The sequence below is a fragment of the Arachis hypogaea genome, chromosome 18, assembly GCF_003086295.3.
Source record: "Arachis hypogaea cultivar Tifrunner chromosome 18, arahy.Tifrunner.gnm2.J5K5, whole genome shotgun sequence".
Lineage (NCBI taxonomy): Eukaryota > Viridiplantae > Streptophyta > Magnoliopsida > Fabales > Fabaceae > Arachis > Arachis hypogaea.
In genome coordinates this window covers 55,326,196-55,332,195 of record NC_092053.1, presented here as the reverse complement: position 1 = coordinate 55,332,195, position 6,000 = coordinate 55,326,196, and positions in this window count along the sequence as shown.

The window sequence follows — 6,000 nt, the reverse complement described above, 5'->3', positions numbered from 1 at the left end:
ACACAAGAACAACATTATGGTTGAAAAATGCAACCATCTATTAAAGCTCAAATCTCACAAGGCATGTTGTTCGAGCTCTTTTCCATGTTCTACAAACAAAATACTCCAAGCAAGTTGGTAAACACAATTTTTCTTCAATTCAATTAATGGTATGCCCTTAGAAAAAGGTTTCATTAAAATTCCTCGGTGTTTCACCAACTTATTCATTCTATCATGCAATATGCAAATATTAACTACTAAATATCCATAAACAATAAAGAAATATTTACAACAAACCAAACAAGATGCAATAGAAATAAAGCTACTCAAGATGAAGAAAAAGTACTACAAGAAACAGTGCAAAGTGTCTTTAAAAGAGAAACTTTTACCCTCTTTGAAGTCATTGATCCTCTCCCACACTTAATTTGTGCACGATCCTCCGTGCATGCTTACGATCCGGGAGGATGAAGAGGAGCCACCTTTAGCTGGTGGGCTCAGAAATGGGTTGGTCAACTGCATCATGCTCCTCCCCAGCTAGCTCGAATGAAGCTCTAGGAATTGGGCCGGGGTCTCTTCCTTCTAGCCGTGCCGATATCCACTCAAAATGCTTTTTCTCCAAATGCTCCATGTTGTGGATCTCATGCAAGATATCTTGTAATGATTTCGGAAGAGGACGGAGGAAGGGTAAAGCAATTGATGAAGTTGGTAGACTTGATGGTGGTGTTGTGGGTGTCTTCCTCTTGGAGGGGGTTGTGTTTGTTGATCTCTCCAAATCTCCCCTCGGAATGAACTTGTTGCCTCTAGGAACCATGAACATGATGTCTGTTGGTCACCTCTTTACCCCTGCTGCGTTTGCTAAGTGCATCACCATCGATGGAAATGGAATGCTGATATTCTTCTTCTCAACCAATTTCCAAATCAATTTGCGCATTAAAGGCAAGATGGCTATATGCTTCCCTTGCATAATAGCCCACAGTAGCAAAGCAGTTCTAAATCTCACATGGGTAGTGTGGGTGCTTGGGATGATGTAGTCCGCCACAATCTGATGCCATATACGAGCTTCAGCATTCAAATCAGAGTATGCAATACTAATGGGAATAGAATTTCTCCCCTTGCTATACTCCCAAGATGCACCAGGTCGGTCTATTCTCTCAAGAATGGGAGTCAGAGATACTCTTCCCTTGAAGACATCCACTTTGATCTTGAAATTGTCGTCCTTCTCAAGTGGAATGTGGGGGATGTTCAGGATAGCTTCGAGAGCTTGATCGGATGTATCCAACATCTTTTCTTGGAGGAAAACTGACTTAGGTTCCCAATCTTGGTAGTTCGCACAGAATTCCCGCACCATAGTCTCATTGACTTCAATGGGTTCTTGCTCGAGAAACTGCCAATGAAGTGAGGCGATCCTTTGGTGAATAGTCGCCTTGTATTGACTTGGAACCTTCAATGGCTGCTCCAAATGGATTGTACGCTTCTCAATAGCCTCGTATTGAGAGTCGGCTCTTCGGTTAACCAAGGTGTTCGATTTATCACCTTGGCGATTCCACCAAATATCAGGTGAATGAGCGGTAGTGTGCTCAACCGGCGAAGCGATAGGTACCTTACTGACGTGGTAAAAATTGGCGAGTTAAGAAATTATTATAAGAGATACGTTGCAAGTATAGTTCTTAACCAACCAAAAATCCGCTTATCAATTTAGAAGGGTTGTCACAAAATTAGAATTAAAATACTGGGAGTATGAATCCCACGTCGTCTCCCAACGAGTTGCAGAAAGATGTGCTATTTTATTAATCAAATGTTTTCCAAAATAGGTTGAGTTGATAAAGAGGAAATTAAATCAGAGAATTGAAGTTATTTAAATAAAAACCTTGATCGGGAGTAGATTAGTCGGAAGACCTATCCTTGTTGGAGTTCCCTCAAGATTAATTGATAATTGAAGGTTGTTCTGCTCAGTTATCCTTTACCGGATAAATGAAAGTTAAGCAAGTTGGAAGTCAATTTCTATTCACAAGTTTTAATCCTCTCCCTTGGGAAGGACTAGTGTCAGTGATTAGAGGACGACCCAACGATAAACCCAATTATAATTTTATTCTTGAGTATTCCAACTCAAGGTTCTCCTTTCAACCAACTCCCAATCAAGTTAGGGAACTACTCGCTCATTATGAATGTAAACTTCACAAAATAAGAAAGGGAATTGAAGAAAGACATGATAAATAATAATAATCAAAGAGATCAATTAAAAATAAAAATAGTTCTTATATTAATAAATTCTAAAAATAATCCAATAATAACTCTGGGCAAATTAAGGATATGGAAGAGTAAGAGACAAGTAAGGAAAACAAACTAGAATGATGAAGTCTTGGCAGAGGTAATAACTCTTCTCAATATCCTAATCCAAAAAGCAATGAAAACAAAATCCTAAGAACTATGAACATCTAGAGAGAAAACCTAGAGGAGGAGTAAAATCAGATCTAAAACTAAAAATTTATGCGGAATGTCCGTCCCCCCTGGTCTCTACATGTTCCCTGGCTCTAATTTGCTTTTCTAGGCTGAAAACTGGGTCAAAACATGGCCTAAAATCGCCCGCAGCAAATTCTGCAGATTCTGCAGATTGCGCACGTCACGCGATCGTGTCATCCACACGTTCGCGTCATCTAGCATTTTGCCTTGTCATGCGTGCGCGTTGTCCACGCATTCGCGTCACTTGTGCAGTTTCCAATCCATGCATTCGCGTTAGGCACGCGAGCGCGTCACTACAATTTCCTCTCTTTCGCGCGATCGCGTGAGCCATGCGCCCGCGTCACTTCTCGCTGGTCATCTCCTTAATTTCTTGTGTTCCTTCTATTTTTGCAAGCCTCCTTTCCAATCTCCAAGTCATTCATGCCCTATAAAGCTTGAAACACTTAACACACGGATCACGGTATCGAATAGAATAAAGGAGAATTAAAATACATAATTAAAAGTCTCTAGGAAGCAAGTCTTCAACCATGGAGTAATTTTGGGAAGGAATTATAAATACATGTTAATCATATGAATAAGTGGGTAAAGATTTGATAAAACCACACAATTAAGCACAATATAAACCATAAAATAATGGTTTATCACTTACCCTTCTTTCTCATCCTAAAAATACAAACAAAATAATTTTGAGACCATAGGGCAACAATAAAGTAAAATCATTAAGGAAGCACTAACAAGGTTAAAAGAAGCTTATATAGATAGTGTGATTTACAAAAATACGGTGTATATATTTCAATGATGCGTGCGGTTGGAACACACACACTGGCCGGATATCACGGCAATCATACTGCTTATCAATCAAAGCTTACCGTTTCTCAACTAAATGCTTAAGTTGCAATGCTAAGTCATGGACATAAAAGCAACTTCAAGCCCGTACCAATTCATTCATTGACATGCTTTGAATGCAATGGGTATTGAGGTTGTTGGCAATGAAGTTTGTTAGCAAAAGAATGCACAACAATAATAGCCATTCACTCAAAGTGAAGCGACAATCGCTCATCCTTAAGAAGTGGTAATCACATATGTAATGTTCTTAAGTTAAGGCCAAAAGATGTTTCATCAAGACATCATCTAAAGTTAAACAATTGCATAGTGATTACTGAATCAAAAATTCTGAGATGAACAATGACAAATGATCTTATACAACACAATGCATTTGCAACCAAAAATTGCACATCAACAAACAAGAAAATGCATTGGTGAATTTGTTTAACAACCATCAAAAGTCATAATAGAAGTTGCACAATTCATACAATATGCCTAACAAGAGATAAATTGAACACATATGATGGCAAAGTCATATGAATCAAACAAAATGTTCATTGAGGCATTTTATCGAACATGTGGTATGCAATGTGCAAGTTCATCACAATTAAGCCCAAATTTGATCATAACCAACCCAACAATCAAGCAACAATACTTTGCAATACAAAGAAACAACAAAGAAGGCAATGAATTTAATCTAAGCAACATAAAAGAAATGAAATCAATTGCAACAAATATTAACATAAAAGAAAGGAAAAATAAGAACTTGAGATATAGAGGTTGAAAAGACAAGAACTAGGGAGGAACAGTGGCACTTGTTATAGCCACTGCGAGAGCACAGCATTTGGGTTTGCCGGAAATAGAAGCACCGGAAGAGAGAACTCACCGGTGGTGAATAGAGAAAAGAGAAGGGAAAGAAAGAAAGAAAAGAAAAGAAAAGAGAAGGAAGAGGAAGAGAAAGAGAGAGAGAGGTTGCCGGCAGTGGCTGACGGCGGCGGTGGCTAGCGGTGCTGGGCAGAGAAGAGAGAAAGAGAGCAGCGAAGAAAGAAAAGAAAAAAAGAGAGGGCTGCCTCTCAACAGGGTAGGTTGCCCTGTTATTTCCCAGAATGCGTCTTGTGCAGACGTACAGGGGCTTGTGCGGACGCACAGAGAGCGCAACTAAGAAGGGTGCGAATGCACACAGCGTGCAATCGTTGCGACCAGAGAGGTTGCATAAGGACATGCGGACGCACAAGGACGTGCGACTGCACAGAAAAGCTTCTTCTTTTTTTTTCACTTAAGGACAGAATTATATGTGCGTGTGCACACAGGTCTGTGTGCACGCACAGATGCTAAAAATGAGGGAGGTTGTTCACGCGCACAAGCCGTTTCCTCGCTCCCACAAGAGGGGTCTACAATTGGTGTGTAGACGCACACGTCTGTGCGGCCGCACAGATGAAGCACGAAAGGGAATGTGTGCATACGCACACAGCTGTGCGCTCGCACAGATCAAAGAAAACTGAGTAGTACGCACGCACAAGTTGCGCTAGCACTGCGACCAGAGGGCATATCAAGGCGTGTGCAGACGCACAGGCTTGTGCGTCCGCACAGATGGCGAAAAACACAGTTTTGTGCGCACACACAGCTTGGTTTAAGTCCTTAAGTTGGACATTTGAGAGACTCCTCATCAAGGTGGCTTGTGTTTGTACTCATTCTTGAATCTCCAAGGATCCTTGCTCCTCAAATGGTTGACAGAAATTCCAACCGTCTTCACCAAGCTTTGGTAAAGTTCTTCCCAAGATATGAGTTCCCAAAGTTGGTCTTCAAAGTGCGATCCGGGATCCCATATCTTATTCTCGCACTCGTCTTCAAGTTGATTGTCATGGTTCTTCCATCCGGGTGGTTGACATACAGAATTCCCTTTTGTACACCAAATTTCTCTTCTAGACCCACACAAAGTGGCATTCATTCGATCATGGTCCCTACGCCTTGAGAGTTCGACATTAATGAGCCTAATACCAAACTTTCAACCACCACACAATTCCCTCTTACTATTAACTCCACAAAGAGCCCTAAGTTGCCCATCTGTTTCAATCAAGCCATATTCAAGTGAGAAAGTGAAGCTTAAGGGTAGGAGTTTTACCCACTTGAATGTTGTGTTAGATGGTGATTTAGGAAGGGGGACCTCCCCACACTTAGACAATGTGAGGTTCACTCCTTTAGGCTCTTCCTTAGTTGTTTCCACCTCTTGACAACTTCTTTCAATTGCTTCGTACTTGTCAACTTCTTCCAATTCCTCCTCATCATCAATCGAATCAAGCTTTGGAGGTTGTGTGAAGTCCAATTCAATATCAACTTCATATTCCATGGAAGGGTCTTTAACAAGGCCACCAATATCACTTGGCTTAGAGTTGTCTTCAATAACTTCAATTTCTTGTCCAATGGGGGGTGATTCAATTTTGAATAAAAAGTCATTGATGATCGAATCCATCTCTTGATCAACCTCTTCATATTCTTCAATTTTTATATACTCCGGAGGTTGTTGAGACTCCCATGATGGTTCTGCATCTCCTAAATCTTCAACCACTTCTTCCTTTTCTTCAACGATCATAGGTTTCTCCAATTGTCCCAACACAAAACCCAACTCCTCCTTCTCCACCGAATTTCCCAAGCTCTTCTTTATGCTTTGCTCTTCTTTTGATCCTTCACATGTGGTTACGGAAGCACCTTGAGTGTTCAAGCATTGGTAGGCTAAAG